The sequence below is a fragment of the Glycine soja genome, chromosome 10 (genome assembly GCF_004193775.1).
Source record: "Glycine soja cultivar W05 chromosome 10, ASM419377v2, whole genome shotgun sequence".
Classification (NCBI taxonomy): domain Eukaryota; kingdom Viridiplantae; phylum Streptophyta; class Magnoliopsida; order Fabales; family Fabaceae; genus Glycine; species Glycine soja.
The window spans coordinates 35,704,784-35,723,946 of NC_041011.1; the positions used below are offsets into that span (position 1 = coordinate 35,704,784).

At 33.2% G+C, this 19,163-nt stretch overlaps 1 long non-coding RNA gene across 1 annotated transcript; it reads right to left on the reverse strand.

Annotated features, from left to right (window-relative positions):
• Nucleotides 1-12,976: 12,976 nt before the first annotated feature.
• LOC114369798 lies at nt 12,977-14,266 on the reverse strand. Its single transcript, XR_003657719.1, has 2 exons — nt 13,736-14,266; nt 12,977-13,563 (listed from the first exon to the last, which is right to left on the reverse strand). It is a non-coding gene; the product is annotated as an uncharacterized LOC114369798 (long non-coding RNA).
• Between the last annotated feature and the right edge of the window lie 4,897 nt (nt 14,267-19,163).

The following is a 19,163-nucleotide window of genomic DNA, read 5'->3' on the forward strand; positions in this document are numbered from 1 at the left end:
CTTACGCTTTGGTCCTGCATCTGCAACCCAACACCGACTCCTAAGTCTTTGTTCTTCAGTAGGGTCTAAGGGAATGAGTTGGGATTCACCAACACTTGATGCAGCATCAGACCTAGCTTGAGATAGTCTAGCCTCAAATTCTTCCTATAATTCATAAACAATTATTATTCCAAAAATATAATAAAAATTTTAAAGAATAAAAAATATGTGCAAGATAATGCTCTCACATGTGTCCGTCTTGATCTATCATCGACAAATTGACCAGTATCCTTTCGTAAATGAGTTTATTGAAAGACCTCATCTACATATACATATCGACCAAGCTCCTCTGACTATTAATAAACATTTAAAAATAAACATTAAGTGGTAAATTAAACAAGTATAAACAACTATGTATTATAATTTTAGTGTACATACCAAGCGAATGGCATGATCGTGCAAGCTGATAGAACCAACTGTGTGCATACACCCACCCTTTTTTGGCCTGTGCACACTTAAAGTGATACTCAGGTGCATTCCAATGTGATAACATATCATTCCAAACACGATCTCCAATCCAATATGGCCTTTTATTTTCATTTCAGGCATCCCTAAATATCTCAGAAAGTCTGTGAGAAGCTTTCGAGTTAAAAGCTTTTTGTATTTCATTCTCTTCCTCGGGTCTCCAGACCAATTTTCTCTAAAGTATAACAAAGTAACGAAATTGTACACAATTAGAAAAATATGATCTTTACAATATTAGTTAAAATAAAAAAATAACATTAGCATCCATTTCAACCTTTGAACTAATTCATTAACAAAAGAATAATTTACCTTAAAACGCTGGAAAAAAAAGTTCTTGATGTTCTTTTGGAATTGCTCCCCATGTAGGCCAAGGCTAACCAAATTGTTGCCTAATGGACAAAGTGACAGCCTTTGCCGCAACCTTAGATGAATGAAACCTAAATATAAAAAATAATTAATGAAAACAGTAAAATTCATCTTATGTATCATATATAATGATAGTTATATAAATTTTGTAATACTTACGCTCCATTAATTAACGTAACCATAGGACGATTATTAAGAGGGGGGGTCTTCCATTGCCAAATTTACAGCATCTTCATCTATAGGCAAATTGCCCACAGGCGGAGATGGGGAAGGTGTGGATGTAGGTACTGGGGATAGTCCACGTGCATCAACGGAGGATAGAGATGATGTGGATGCAAGTACTGGAGATGGTTTAGGTGCATTAACATCAGATGAAGATGGCCTAGCTTCAGTTGGAGGTGGAGAAGGTTGCAACATTGGGAGGCCTAACTGGGATAGACACAGAAGACGAAGATGGGGTAAATGATGTTAGACTATCTTTAGGTGGTAATAGTCTAACCACGTATCATTTTTTCTTTGCAGTTGTCCCTTTCCCATTGGAGTCATGTGACGGGAGTCGAGGAGGGTCAACGTTGTTGGATCAAGTGGACTCAGAATAATTAAGAAGGGAGGGTTGAATTAGTTATTAACGAACCTTTACTAATTAAAAAATCTAACCTTCTTAATGTTACCAAAAGTAAAAGCAATAATTAAAGTGCACAGCGGAAAATAAAGAGTGTAGGGAAGAAGAAGACAAACACAAGAGTTTTATACTGGTTCGGCAATAACCCGTGCCTACATCCAGTCCCCAAGCGACCTGCGATCCTTGAGATTTCTTTTTAACCTTGTAAAAATCCTTTTACAAGCAAAGATCCACAAGGGATGTACCCTCCCTTGTTCTCTTTGAACAACCTAGTGGATGTACCCTCCACTAGAACTGATCCACAAGAGATGTACCCTCTCTTGTCCTCAGTCACAACAACCCAAGTAGATGTACCCTCTACTTGTACCATAAAGGATGTACCCTCCAATGTGTTAAGACAAAGTTCTTAGGCGGTTAGTCCTTCGAAACTTTGTGAAGGGGGAAACAAAAGAATTCTCAGGCGGTTAGTCCTTTGAACACTTTTGTATTAGGGAATAGGAAGAATCAAAAGAATTCTTAGACTGTGTCGTTTTGAATTCTTTGACAAGGGAGAAGGGAGACACAAAAGAATTCAGGCGGTTAGTCCTTCGTTCTTTTGGAAAAGGGAGAAGAGAGACACAAAAAGAATTCAGGCGATTAGTCCTTGGCGAATTCTTTTTGGCAAAGGGAGAAGGGAATGAAAAAGATGAATAGCACAAGTTTTGTTTTCAAGGTTTGGAAAACCAGAAAACTTAAGAAAACTTTTGCAAAGGAAGAAGAAGAAGAAATTCAAGAAGATGCTCAAAGAGATTCAAAGGTTGTAAAGGATTGTAATGATTGTTCTTGAATGAATTGAATATAAAATGCAAATCAAGGTCTTGCTTTTATAGACTCTTCATGTCTGGTCAAGAAAACCATTAGAAGAGTTATGACCTTTAGAAAAACTTGAAAACCGTTGGAAGAGTTACATCTTTTGACTTCTATTCAAAACTTATCACTGGTAATCGATTATCAAATCATTGTAATCGATTACACAAAGCATTTTTGTGAAAGGATGTGACTCTTCACAATTGAATTTGAATTTCAACGTTCAAACACACTTGTAATCGATTACCAATATATTGTAATCGATTACACCATTTTGAAATTGATTGAAACATTATAAATTCAGTTGAAAGCTTTTTGAAAATAAAACTTGTCACTGGTAATCGATTACAGTAAACTGGTAATCGATTACTAGAGAGTAAAAACTCTTTGGTAAAAGCTTTTGTGAAAACTTCATGTGCTACTCAATGTTTTGAAAAACTTTTTTGTACTTATCTTGATTGAGCCTTTTCTTGATTCTTGAATCTTGAGTCTTGAATCTTGATCTTGATTTTTCTTGATTCTTGAATTGTATTTGACTCAATCTTGAAATTATTCTCATGGGCTTTTTGTCATCGTCTTTGTTATCATCAAAACATCATCATGAATCAATCTTGATTCATCATCATGAAGCAATGAAGCTTGCTTCTACAAACGCCACCTGTTGTCATATCTATATATAGAAAATTAATATTATAACATAAATACTCTAATAAAATATTGGGATGGTTGAAAATTAGATAACTAACGAACTTCCATATGACAACAAAAATAAAATACACTAACAAAGTTTTGAAGTATTAGAAGAAAACAAACATGTCATTAATAACAAACATTATAACTGACTAACAAAGATCAACGTCTAATCCTCTTCAGAATTGTAAACCTCAAAGTCATCTTCTAATTCCCCTTCATTGTCTTGTTCAATATTGTTTGATTCTCCATTCAAATTAGCCGATTCTTCTTCATTTGTCAACAAATTAGCAGAGTTTACATCTTCATTGCAACCTTACCAAGTTGGTTTCTCACATTTGTAGGCTCATTTGTAACCTACGAATATAAAAAGTATGAACATGTATATTTTTTTACCAAAAACTAGCAAAATAAAATATACAATAACATACTTACTTTTTGCTGGAACCAAGTAGGAAAATCTGCATGTAGATTATGAGTAGAGGCATTTGACTGGGATTGCAAGAATGAACTGTCCAAATATAAAGTTGCATGAGTCAATTAGGGGGGATAATGCGAAGATAAAACCATAATTATTGAATCCCGAACAGCATACATTATGAAACATACTCGAGGTATGGTTTAACTTCAACACAATTAATCAACCATGAACATGGGCAGAGTCTTTCTCATCATCAGTTAACCAATGAATTAACTCTTTCCTAAAAGGATGACCTTGCTGGTCAAACACTGATAACATCGGTGGACGCCTTTCAGCTTCAATTACAATTTGATTCCTAACATTACGTGGTGACAACATAAAGTTATTGAAATAATGAGAACAAAAATAAGTCGTCTCACGATGTATGTAAGATGCGGAAATGGATCCTTCCACTCAGGCCTTATTTTTCACTGCTCGTTTAGAATCGCCCATGAATCTACAAATTTTCAAGAAAACCAAGTCATCGTCATGAGCATTAAAAAATGAATTTTAAACAAAATACAATTATCATTTTACTACCTTTCAAATGGATGCATCCATCTGTATTGGACTGGTCCACCAAGTCGAGCTTCATATGCCAAATGAATAGGCAAATGCTCCATTGAATCAAAAAATGCATGGGGAAATATTCTCTCCAACTTGCAAAAAATTAATGGAATATTTTGTTCCATTCTACTCAAGTCATCCTCCATCAAAGTTGTAGAACACAAGTCTTTAAAGAAATGACTTATTTCAATAAGTGGATTTAAGACATGTGGTGGCAATGAGCTAAAAGCAATAGGAAGTAAACACTCCATGAACACATGACAATCATGACTTTTCATCCCATGCATGGTTCCTTTATCAACATTGGCACATTTGACTATGTTAGAAGAATAACCATCTGACATTCGTAGTTCTTTTATCCATTGACAGACTAACTTTGTTTGGTCTACAGTTAGAGTATAATTTGCTTTTGGCTTTAATAACTTCCCGTTAGCCCCCAACTTCAACTCCAAGTCTTTATGCCTATAATAAATAGCTAAGTTCATCCTAACCTTGTCATTGTCTTTTGTCTTACCACTAACATTCATAACAGTGTTGAATATGTTGTCAAAGAAATTTTTCTCTATGTGCATAACATCAAGATTGTGTCACAACAAATTATATTTCCAATAAGGAAGATCCCAAAAGATACATTTTTTGTCCAATGGTGCCACTCCCCATATCCATGTATATGTGGTGGTGGCAGACCAGTTTTTGTGACCTTTGGCAAATCCCTAACCCTACGCCATACTTATGTAGGTGTCAACATACGCGGTGGCTCATCCCTTTTCTACTTCTCCTTTTTTGAAGGCATTTTTGTTCCTCCTAAATGCATGATCAGTAGGTAAGAACTTGCGATGACAGTTGTCGCAACCTACCCTTCGGCGAGAGGGCGACACGGGGCTCACGGGTGCGTCTTCCAAAGGAGGAAGGCGCGTGGAGTTGCCACCAACATTTATTCGAGGAAAACGTCAAAAAAACCGGAAAGGTGTGGTCTACGAACTTTAAGTGTGAAAGGTTCGGGAGTTGTTTTTACGCACGGGGAAGGCATTAGCACCCCACGCGTTCGTCACAAGGGACGACGGTCTTTAATCAAGTGTGCAAATATGACTTCAAAATGTTTTATTTTCCCTTTTTTATGTCTTTTTGTGTTTTTATGCTTTTTAAGTTTTTTGTATTTTTTATCTTTTTGTGGTTGACAAGGGTGTTTTCCTCGCTCCTACGTATCCTCAATTGCAATGAGGAAATCAGACCTACGTAGTTCTTTTTTAGAACTAAACGTTGGTTAAGTTGTTTTGATATTTTTTCGCAAGATCGATTTTAATTGAACAAAGGTCATTTAAGGTGTTGGACGATTAAACGATCTCTTGTTTTTGAAAGGAGAGAAACGTTAAGGCGTTGGACCATTAACGATCTCTTTGGTTTTTGAAAGGAGAGAAGTGTTAAGGCGTTAGACCATTAACGATCTCTTGGGGTGGTCGACAAAAGCGGGATTTTTGCTCCTACGTATCCTCAATTGTGATGAGAAAATCAAACCTACGTAGTTCTTGCAAAAGCGGTAAAGTTACATGTTGATTTTATGCTTTTGAGCGGTCCATGTTAACCGATAAAAGCAAAGAGGGTCGTTTAAGGCGTTGGACCTTAAAACGGTCTTTAGTGACTTTTGTGGACAAAGCTTGATTTGTGAGTTGATTTTAGCCTTAGTTTCACCCGTTATTAGTCAATTCATTCAAGGAAACTTCCAAAGAAAAACGTCCAATTGATTTTTTTGATTATTTTATTATTATTTTGCTTTTTTTTGTTTAACCGAGGTTACAGTGTGAACGATCGGTTAAATTTTGCTTTAACAGTGATTAAATGACATTACAACACAAATGATCGGTTGAAATTCATTTTATCATTTATTAGGCGAGATAACGGCTTAAATAAACGGTTAAAGCACGTTAAAAACGGAAGAAAAGAAAACTTAAAGTAAATGAAATTAAAGAGAAAGTACACAAAACAAGTAGGGACCACTAAGGGTGCATAGAATGAATTGAAAGATTCGATTTCAGGAACTTACCGGTTCAAGACTGAAGAACAAACGAAGAACGATGAAGAACGATGAAGAATTTTCACAGAATCGCTTACGGAAGCGTTACGGAAGCACTTTGACTCGATTTTTCTTCACGAAAACGTGTTTTTTGCCCAAAATAGCCGAAATGCATAGCTTAGGGGTCATGAATATTTTTGAAACAGCCCCCCTCCCCTATTTATAGGGAAAAGGAGAGGTGCTTGCCGCCCAGAGGCTTCTTGAGGAAGATTTCTAAGTGCACTCCAATTACTAAGTTCACCCCCTTTTCGTACTTTACGAAAATGTTATGGAAGCCTTATGGAAGTGTTTCGAATTTGATTTTCATCTTTTTTTTATCTTCCCTTTTACCAATGTTAAGTGAAATATGCTTACCCAAGGTTTTCGGAAATTTTACGGAAGCCACGAAAGTCCTGGAAACCATTTTTCAAAAACGTGGAGGAGTTTGCTGCTGAATTGCTTCCTCCTTCAGCAACCCAACTTCCAAAATGTTTTGGGAGGGCCTAGACTCGAATTTCTATTTACACCCCTATCTTGATAAGTTCACCCCCCATTTTTGTGTTGTTGGCCGTTTTCTTTCTGAAATCTCACGAAACTTTACGGATTCCACCGTGATGAGTGTTAAGCCTTCCGAAGTGATCAAAAATGGTCCTCGGATGAAATTAGAGTGTGACAATTTATTTACACACACCCCACTTTGCTAAATACACTCCCATTTTCGTGTTTTTGACCGGTTTTTTCTCAAAACATCTCGGAACTTTGCGGATTCCACAACGATGGGTGTTAAATATTTTAAGGTGGTCAAGCGAAAGTCACATGCCAACAAACAATGATCCCCGGACGAAATTAGGGTATGACAACAGTCAAACCAAGAAGTTTTCCCCCATTTGCCAATTGAAAGGCCTTTGTGTCCTCCATGCAATACGGACATGCTAATCTACCATGTGTCCCCCAACCAGACAACATCCCATAAGCAAGAAAATCATTAATAGTCCACATCAAAGCTGTCATCATCATGAAATTTTGCTTTCTTGAAACATCCCAAGTTATAACACCACTCCATGATTTTTTCAAGTCATCAATCAAAGGTTATAAATAAACATCAATACCAACCGTTGGATTAAATGGACCTGGTATGACACAAGTAAAAAACATATAAGTTTTAGTCATACACATTTCTGGAGGAAGATTGTATGGGGTAACAATGATTGGCCAACAAGAATAAGGTGAAGAGGATGCTTGAATATATGGGTTAAATCCATCTGTGCATAAACCGAGTTGCACATTTCGTGAATCAATAGCAAAATCTGCATGTACCCGGTCAAAGTGCTTCCACGCTTCACCATCAGATGGATGACGTAACATGCTTGAAGATCTTCTATTATCATAGTGCCATGACATTTGCCTAGCAATTTGTATTGATGCAAACAGTCTCTGCAACCTTGGTGTTATAGGCAAATAAAACATCGCTTTTATTGGAACTAGTTTTCTGTTGCTTGTTCCAATAGTCTTGGCATGATACTTGGGCTTGTTACAAAATTTGCATTTGGTTAATGCTACATCATTGTCATAATACAACATGCACCCATCCACACAACAGTCAATCCTCTTAGCCTCCAATCCCAACTTCGATATTAACCTCTTCGCATCATAAAAAGTTTTTGGTAAGCCATCTTTTATAGGTGTTGCATCCAAAAGCATTTTTGAAATAAATTCCAAGCATTGGTCAGGAACATTCCAATTGGACTTGCAAGCTAAAAGCCTCGCGAATATCAATAATTTTGAGTCTGTTGCCCCTTCGTACAATGATTCATTCGCCTCCACCAATAAATTGTAAAATCTTTGAGTATCTTCATTTGGAGGTTCTTCCATATTATTTGAGTTTGGAGCTTCAAATGTTTGAGGTTGTCTTAGAGCATCACACACCATGTCTTGCATTAACATAAATTGTTCATGTTGAGTCACATATTCTGCACTAGTAGAAGCATCCATGTAATTGTTGCCCTCATTTAAATCAACATGCGGCATGTCTTCACCATGATCAGTCCAAATCCAATAATTAGGCTTGAATCCATTTTTATAAAGGTGAACCTTCACAACCCTATCCTCCAAAATCCTAGTGCAACCGCATTTAACACAAGGACATCTTATCCCCCCATCATTTTCATAACAATCTTGCTGACTAACTTTTCTTACAAACTCTTCAACCCCTTTGACAAAAGACTCTTTCAACCCGCTTCTACCACTATAGCATCTATCGTACATCCAACGATGATTCCAAAGAATATTGTTCATATTCTACATATTTAATAAATAAAAAATAGGAACCTTGATGTTTAGTCATGCATACTCTTAGAGTGATCTCTATTATATCTTAGTAGCAAAAATTATGATCATACTTTAGGTGGGAATAAAATGACATACATATAAGTTTGAGTTTCTAAATGAACAAAGCATGGAATATAAATAACATAATCACAATCAGAAATGTACTTAACACATTCAGAATACAAAATTTCAAGCAATTAAAATAAAAAATCTCAACTAGCATACGTGTGAGTAATGAAGCGATCACCCAACACAATCTCAACTAACAAAAAATTGTATTAATAGTGCATAAAAGAAAACATGCGGCATGTTTTCACCCTGATCAGTCCAAAGGATACTAATTAAATTTTGTTATTATTTTGTTAGCAAAAGAAAACATGCTTTCTGTTTTGATTAGATAGAATATAGAAAGAAGTGGACACTAATTAAATTCCCTCAACCATACATATTCACATTAAAATCAACTCCCTTCTGAGGTGCTGTATACATTCTCACATTTATTAAAATAATACTTTTCAAATAAGGCATCATCATTTTAATTACTTTTGGCAAGAAAAGGTTGGAGATTCTGCTAGTTGGTTGCCATAAGTTGATTCCCACTCACCATCTCCTTATAAGTTATAGCCAATAAATTTGCACTTTTATTCTAATTAATAACTAGTTAGTGGTGGTTAATTAACATTAGAGGGATGGAAGGATACACTTCAATGATGATTTGCACTAATGAATAGTAGTTTTTAAGCATCCAAATACTTCAACTCTTGAGTTTTGATCTAGTTTCTAAATGTCCTAATGATTATATTATAATTTGTAACACTTAGCGGTACATACTTGTGGTCCGCGGTAAATAGAAGTACTGAAAAGTATTATTATGTTATTATTTTTCCAAGTACTATTATTTTGTTACTATATACTAATAACATAATAATAAAATAGTAGTTTTATGTTACTAAAATAGTAGTTTTTATTATTATGTTGTTATTTTTTAGAGTAAATTAATGACGGTAAGCGGTAAATAGAAGTTTATTTGAGTAACTCAGATCATCTACTTTAATTAATATAAAGGAGTACTAAAAAAAATTTGAGTTGAACTTGAATTTAACTTGTTAACATACTTTTTTAAAACATAATAAGAGTGTGCGTATATATGTGTAAAATTAGTAGTAGATCCACAACTAAAAGGAAATTAAGGAAAGATTAACTCAAGCATCCTATTTTTCTTATTTATTTAATTCAATTTGATAGTTTTGTAAAAATATATGATATCACTTCAATATTGATGGCTTGGACAACCACGTCTTCATATTTAACTGTAGAAGCAAACAAAGTTTTTTTTTTTTTTACTAAAATCTGATACTTCTAAAATTCAGGGTATCAAATGCAACTTTTGTTTTTGACGGGAATAAATTCAATTCTAGCTTGTAAATAAGTAAATTCTGGAGTATTTTTTAAGGATTTTCTATTATTATTATTTTAAGTTACCGATAATTCTATTAATTAATTAAAATATGGACTCTTTTTTTGTTTTGTCCTAGTATAAACATGGCTTTTCACAATTAGCCATAAATCTGAGAAACGCAATAATCATGTAAGACAAACAAGTGACAGAGAGTAAAATTATTTATAATAAGATAGTTAATTTAAGGACTTTTTTCAGTTAAATTATTAGTTAATTTAAGGACTTTTTTAGAATAAAATTATTAGTTAATTTAAAGACTTTTTTGTCCTGGTATAAGCATGGATTTTCTCAATTAGCCATAAATCTAATAAACACCATAATCATGAGATAAACAAGTGGCAGAGAGTAAAATTATTTGTAATAAGATAATTAATTTAAGGACTTTTTAATTAAATTATTAGTTAATTTAAGAACTTTTTTTTGTTTTGTCTTGGTATAAGCATGGCTTTTCTCAATTAGCCATAAATCTAAGAAGCACCATAATCATGTGAGACAAACAAGTGGCAAAGAGTAAAATTATTTATAATAAGATAATTAATTTAAGGACTTTTTTTAGTTAAATTATCAGTTAATTTAAGGATTTTTTTAGAGTAAAACTATTAGTTAATTTAAGGACTTTTTTTTGGTTTTGTCCTGGTATAAGCATGACTTTTCTCAATTAGCCATAAATCTGATCAGCATCATAATCATGTGAGACAAACAAGTGGCAGAGAGTAAAATTATTTGTAATAAGATAATTAATTTAAGGACTTTTTTTAGTTAAATTATTAGTTAATTTATGAACTTTTTTTAGAGTAAAATTATTAGTTAATTTAAAATATTTTTTTTTGTTTTGTCCTGGTATAAGCATGGCTTTTCTCAATTAGCCATAAATCTGAGAAGCACCATAATCATGTGAGACAAACAAGTGACAGTGAGTAAAAATATTTGTAATAAGATAGTTAATTTAAGGACTATTTTTAGTTAAATTATTAGTTAATTTTAGGACTTTTTTTAGAGTAAAATTATTAGTTAATTTAAGGAATTTTTTTTTTTGGTTTTGTCCCAGTATAAGTATGACTTTTCTTAATTAGCCATAAATCTGAGAAGCACCATAATCATGTGAGACAAACAAGTGACAGAAAATAAAATTAGTTGTAATAAGATAGTGAAACAGGACTTTTGGGGAAATTATGTGTTTGTGCATCTCCACTCTCCTCTTCTTTCTTCTAGTGTTGTTCACTTTGAGAAGGCATTGCTCCATAAATCAAATTAAGTTTAATCTATTAGAGACTGAAGAACAAAGCCAAGAGCCTAGATAACAAAGCCTTAACAATTAAATGCGTATATAACTGCTATATTATTTCAACTTATAGAGAATTTTGATGTTGAGTCTTGTTTTGTATGAAAACATGATTATTTTCGGCAGGTGGTTGAGGCAAGCACAAACGAATATAGAAAGAAAAAATCTTATTTCTGCAAGTAGCTGAAAACGACCAATAATCAGAGCTCATGACAGAAAAGCTCCAAACTTTTCTACCATTGTCGCTTTCAGTTTCAGTATTGGGAGACAGTTATATATGCATCAACAATTAATATAATGATCAGTTTATGCAGGCACTAAAAAAGATTGAATATAATTAAGAATCACTATATAAGCTTTGGTATAATAAGAATATTATATATACTGTTCTGGACTTCTTTGAGGATTTGGCTTCGTGTTATAAATTAAGTTAACATGCTAATTTAATAAGCGAAATTTAACAACCAGGCTTTAAAAGTTTATATCAAGAACCTCGATCTCATGCACATTCAATTATAGGTTTTTATTGGTGGGACTCAATCCTGCATAATTGGCTGGTGCCTACTAGGTATGGTTTGGAGTTTTGGGAGAACCAAACCAAAACCAAATCAAACCATTAGAACATCTTGGTTTTTAAAAACCAAACTGTATTTTTCTACAAAACCAGTTTGGTCTTTGAAGTTTACATGAAACAGTCTGAAACTAGTTTCCAAAACCCAGCTTGATTCCGAATCAATTTTATTGAACCATAAACCAATTTCTAAACCTCAAAACTGGTTTAGAAACTGGTTTTAAAACTAATTCAAGATTCAAACCATATTTTTGAACCCAAAATCAGTTTTTTATTTTCAAAACTATTTTTTTCTCCAAAACTGCTATTTTTCTCAGCACAATATTCTAGATTTATTCAACTATTAGCAACTAAGCCTACCACCAAACATCAAGCAATGAAAGAATCGCTACAACCTCAAATACTTTCTATTTCCGAAAAATTAAACAGAAGCATGCTTATAAATCTGGCACAGAATGCTTCCAAATATCAAATATAGCAGCCAAAACGTTTAAACAAGAACACAACCTCATCCAACAGAGAAATCTCTGAGAAAGAAGTACAATACAATATTCTAAGCAGATCAACAAGGAAAAGAAAGAGGAAAAATCAGAAGAATCGTCACAATGCTTCGGAGATCAATTCCACACATACAAACTAGATCACACTCTGATTTAATTCATTGGCTTAGCACACCAATTGATCTATAGTTTCGGTATTTTTATCGAACACTTAGCATCACACATCAGGAAAGAAAAGAACATACAATCCACAGAGTCAGCCCTACATTTATCTATGTTCATTGCTTAAAATTTTAAGCAAAAATTAGAAAATTTTGCAAGTGTGGAGCAATCATTGAAAAATCAACTCATCAAACATAATTAATTTATAATCTAATTATTAAAAGAAACTCGTAATATGTGACTTGTGACTCTGGACAAAGATACTACTACTGAATAAGTGAATAGCATCCTGTGCACAAACCCAAAAAACATCACAAAATCCATTTAAGTATAACCAATGCCCAAACAAAAAAGGCTCCAGCTTTCAAAACTTGCTAAGCTAGCACCAGCTTTTGGTCCCACCAGCCCAAGTTATTGCTCCTTCACGTGTCCAACCATAGTCACATACCCAAATCCCATCTTCCATTTCTCTCTTTTTCACACACACACACACACACATATATACCCCTCTTTTGAACACATTCCCTCACATCATCACAAGAAGCACAATTTCTCTTTCTCTCTTTTTTTGTGTCCAAAATGGCTCCTAGTTCTGCTCACAACAATGGGTTCTATGTGCTTATGCTAGTTGGGATACTGGTTAGCACTATGGTTGCATCTGTGCTTCTAGCTTCTACCAAGACTTTGATCTAACATGGGGTGGCGACCGTGCTAACATATTCAATGATGGCCAGCTTCTATCACTTTCCCTAGACAAAGTCTTTGGCTCTGACTTCAAATCAAAGAAAGAATACCTATTTGGGAGGATTGATATGCAGCTCAAGCTCATTGTCGGCAACTTTGCTGGCACAGTCACTGCTTACTACGTATGTTCATTAATATTTACAATAATTATATATGTTTGTACATTATTTTCATCACTACAATATATAATCTATGCTTCAAACAAATATTTCAAACAAAAAACTTAATACAGGTTTCTTAGCTACTTGTAGTATCAAAATTACAATTTCATCTAGATAAGTTCAAAACCAGAGATACAAAAGAAAGAGACCAAATTCATTTACCTCTTCAACTTTCAAATGATCGTTGTTGTGAGGGAATACAAAGGCAAAGGACAAAGAGAATGGGACCACGAACCCTAGGATGTGTTGTTCTGAAAACCCAAATTAGAAAAAAGAAAACAAAGATACACGAGTGAGCACAATCGAAAAAATAAGAAAATACATAGCACTACTTTAGCCATTGCAGAAGACATCAACATAGCAACAACAAGGGACCATATTTATGAGGCAAATAAAAGCCCCAATCAATTGAAGCATTCTTACATGTATTATTGGCAGGCGCGACAATCCCTTGTGAAGGGCGTAGAGACCCATAATCAATGATGTTGCAGCCCCAGTGAAGAAAGACGGCGGGGGTGACAATCCTTGTGTGGGTTCGCAGTGGCGGCGCAGCAATGTCGGTGACACGACGGGAGCGAGCGATGGTGCCATGGGAGGAAGAAATGATATAAGATTGAAAATTGAAAGAGAGGCAATTAGGGTTGGGGTCTTTATGTTTGGGAAAATTTTTAAATTCCGACAGATGCATATTCCATTGAAATAATCTGCTGGAAAGCTATCAAATTTTCGACAAACGAATCTCCTTGGGTAAGTTATACTTCCGACGAAATGAATTCCATGGAAAAAATTCTGTCCAAAATTCAAATATTTCCGACGGAATTAATTCGGTGGGAAAAATTCCGTGGGAAAAACGTTTTTTTGTAGTGGAAGTGTTTTGGAAATCCTTAGGAAAGAGAGTTTGTTTTCAAATAGGGATAAATGCACATTTTGCACTAACTAAGTAGTGTTCCTAGGATTTTTTTTGTGAGCTCTAAGGGTGTGTAACTTGATGAGGAAAAACTGAGAGCTATTAGAGATTGGCCCAAGAATGTGAATGAGGTGAGAAGTTTTCATGGGTTAGCTAGTTTCTACAAGTGTTTTGTGAAAGACTTTAGCACACTAGCTTCTACCTTAAATGAAATTGTTAAGAAAAATGTGGGGTTCAAGTGGGAGAGTACACAAGAGAAAGCCTTTAATGATCTGAAGGAAACATTGACCAATGCACATATTCTTGTTTTGCCTAATTTTGCCAAATCTTTTGAAATTGAATGTGATGCATCAAATGCAAGGATAGGTGGTGTGTTGTTACAGGAGGGAAATCCCATTGCTTATTTTAGTGAAAATTGAATAGTTGAAGGGTGTTCATTTGAATTATTCCACATATGATAAGGAATTATATGCACTTGTGAAAGGTTTGCACACTTGGCAACATTATCTCTTACCTAAGGAATTTGTGATACACAGTGATGACGAATCTCTTAAGCATTTAAAGGAACAAGGCAAACTCAACAAGTGGCATGCCAAAAAGGTGGAATTTTTAGAAACATTTTCATTTGTGATCAAGCATAAGCAAGGTAATGCCAATGTGGTAATCGATGCTCTTTCAAGGAGACACTACTGGAAAATATCTCTTCTACGACAGTTGTAATGTATATTTAAAGACGGTTCTCAATCGTCTTTGAAGTCAATGAAATTAAAAGTCAAAGACTTTCAACGACGGTTTCATAAAAAATCGTCTTCAAAAAAGATATCTTTCTAAGACGGTTGTTAGCTAAAAACCGTCTTAACTAAGACAGTTTTAGACGGTTTTTAGCTAACAACTGTCATAAAAATGTATTCTAAGACGATTATTCTTAGAATGTCTTTTTTAAAAAGAAAAAAAAAGTTAAAAATTTTGAGGATTCTAGGACGGTTTTCTCAAAAACCGTTTTAGAAGGATACCCTTCTAAGACAGTTTTTCTAAGAATCATCTTAGAATGTATTTTTTTTAAAAAAAAATTAAATAATTAAAATATTATCATTAAAAAATTGAACATCTTACACCACCATGGACCTGATTAGAAATAAATTACAAATTTCACTTATAGTGGTCCAAAGCACATGCAACATCTCCTAGCCCTAAGTAATCATAAAATAGTAGGTCGTGAAGCAATACACACTGCAACACATGTATATGAAAAGCACTTTCTATTAAGATCCTGTTTGAATAAACTTCTCTATATATACTTAAAATAAGGTAAATTGAACTAAACGTTTCATATAAGCTAAAATCAACTTATATACTTAACTTATTTATAAACATAGGCTAACAACAAAAAAGTGAAGATAATATATATATATATATATATATATATATATATATATATATATATATATATATAAATCAATGATTATAAAAGAAAAACAAGTTTGTCATGAAGTGATTGACTTGTTTTAGAGAAATAATCCCTTATTTTTGTTAGTTTCTTAAGAGAGCTTCGGAAAACAAGTACCTTTGGCAATATGTACCATCTCCTGCATTGGTCCACCATTGGACAAGATGTCCCACTCACTTTTCAGTCATTCATCACGCAAAAAGTCGAACAACCTTTGCCATGACACTGGCATCCAAACAGAAGTTGCAACATTGAACACAATCCTAAGAGGCTCACTAGGGTCATCCACATTTTTCCTTGTCATCACCAAGAGTCCCAATGTGAAGTTTATCCCACTTGCAAGCTAACAAAGCACAATCCCTGGAACAAAAGTTGCTAGTCATGTGTTGTGTCAATTTCAACATGTTTCTCCTGCCATGAATATATGAATATAAAATTGTTTATATTAGAGTGTATGACTTATTTTCTCATTTAAAAATGAGAAAAAAATGCTATACATTAAAAAAATTTATACCATTATCCAATTACAACATATTATTTAAGGTAAGTTTTATACCATTACCTAAAGGGCCAATGAAGCTGCAAAGTGCTAATTGATCAAGGCACTAGTCCTCACCTACCAACATGTCCAAACCCACAACCACTTCATAATATGTTGTGGACCCACTTTGTGTGGTGGAGATAATACAACCACCATGTCATCATCCCTACCTAACCTATATGAATATTAAAGGGCACGAATTAACACAACATCTGTCAGCATTATATTATAGAAGCAAATGACTGGATCCAGGTCATTATGGTCTCGTATGCAGTAAAAAAAATGCTAGATTTTATATAAAAAGAGATAAGAATAGAAGCATCAAGTGTATTATTTATACAACAAGGACGGAAAAATCCCAAATTTAAAATTTTCATGCACTTTTAAATTCTAAATTAAAAGATGCTAAACAAAAACGAAGTTTCAAACTATTGCTAAACTATACAAGCCTAGATTCACTATTCTCTAGGAGTAGCAATGGACAAATTAAATACAAACAGCAAGCGACCCTTTCTCTGAAGTTAGAAGATTATAATACAATTTAACTAAGCAAGCATCTCCTCAAATAAAAGATTGATTTCTCATGCAAAGTTCAACATTATTCTATTTATAGCAACAGTCAAAACAAAGTTAACTTAGAAGTCAAGTGCAACTTCTAGCAAAACTATAGTACTAGCTATAACAAAACACACCCCATTTCTAATCAAAATCAAGAAGATACCCTCAATTTAAAAAAAAAAGAAAAAAAAATATATGAAAACTACAAACAACAATAAACAGTGTCACACAAAGATTAATTAAAAAGAAAAGAAAGAAGTCTTAAAAAGAACTTAGATCAATACTTACCTTGGAGTAACCATTCGGCATATCCTGCACAATACAACCAAAAGGAAGCCTCCTACAACTCATGAATGGTTGTGCATTAGCAGCAGCGTGACGTATCTCAATGGAAACATCAACTCAGCCCATTTTTTTTTGGTCAGCAAATCAACGCAGCCCATACACCTTCTACATGCTGCTTACAGAACCTAATGAATCTTACTTGACGAACGGGGAGTACTAGCGAAAGCAATTGAACCTCAGCATGCATCTGAAATGTTGTATGCCTAAAAGACATCAACAAGCAAAATCCATTTCATAGGACAACTAACTGCTATAAGAATATTATCCAATGCATATATTTAACAGAACATGCATAAACATTAACATTTGATATAACATGAAATATGCCTAAAAATATCAAACAAGGGGCACTCATAATAAAATATCATTATAAATGTAATACATGGACAAAATGAATAGTATGAAGTATTTATTTTTACACAGAATGAATAATAGGTAGTTAGTAGTAAAAAGTTTTGAAAAATTAAATTAATGACAATGAAACATGAACAACATGTAATTAATTAATAATGAAAGTTAGTGGTGAGAGTATAAATAGTTGGAAATAGTTAGAAAATCATAAAATAAAACATTAAGAATAGGGAATGGCTAATGATAGTTAACAAAAAAAATAAATAGACAGTGATGGAAATGTAAATAATTTAGTCATGCAATAATAAATAGTACGAGAAAAATATAAATTATTAGTAATTGTCAATAGCATAAATATAAATAATTAGTATAGAGTATAAATAATTAATATAAGTTTATTGTAAAAATATAAAAACTAGCGACAAATATTAGAATTAATAGGAGAATGGTTAAAACAATAAGTCCAACATAATTTCATAATATTTTTCACACTACTACATTTTACCTTTTACCTATACTAGATTTGACATCATTCAAGATCAAGACTACCAATCCATACAAGATGGATCAAGTTTTACTTTTTCTTTACCACAATATTTAGTTTAATTGATGACAATAGCCAAGACATGTTGATTTTTTATTATTCATTGTTTTTTCTTTTCATAACTTTAATAGAGAGCTATAATCACGGACTGCAGAGCATGGATGGATTTTAGTGTATGAGCTAAATCCTGCCATTTTTTATCACATAATTCCACGTTATCATATGTCCACTCTTTCAATGTCATCTCCCCAATTATGACAAATCTCCTGTACATAACAAATCAATCAATCAATTTTCAATATTAACAAATTAGTTATTTTATAAATAAATCAATAATCTTCAATAATTAAAATTTAGCTTAATTCGACTTTTGATTCTCTATTTTCTCATTTCTTGAATTTGGTCTCTATGTTTTATTTCACGAATTTAATCATTCCATTGTTTTTCATTGTGTAATTTTGGTGCATTAGCTATCTTGACATTCAATATTTGGATTTGACTAACTAATTACTTTAAGTAAAAATGAGATTAAATAATTATGTCTACAAATATTTTATTCTTAACTTTAATGTTTTGTAAAAAAAGTAACTATGTGACATGCATATAGTAGTTGCTATAAGAATAATTAACTTTATCTTTGACAAGATCATGAGCACAAAATTTTTAGGGCTTGCATATATATATATATATATATATATATATATATATATATATATATATATATATATATATATATATATATATATATATATACACACACACACATTAACTTATGAACAAGCATCCAAGCAAAGATAAATAATGAACAAGCAAAAAAACTACAACGAGTCTAGAATGAAGTATCAAAGTACCTGAGAAGCAAAGTATCATTCATAAGCAAACAAAAAATTATGTTTAGTGAATAGAATGATCCAGGGAACCTATCATCTTTAACATATCCATGCACGTATGCATGTGAGAATGCATATGTTGAAAAGGAAGGTATCACATGGAAGAAAAAAAATGCTAGAAAATGGAAATTCAGTGATTCACTCAAACATTTCAAAGCAGATAACCATTCAAATTGAATAATTTACCAAACCCTTTTTTTTAACCTGCTTATCCATCAAACCAATATCATGAAATAGCAAAGTTGTTGATGTCCATCGCATCAAAGCA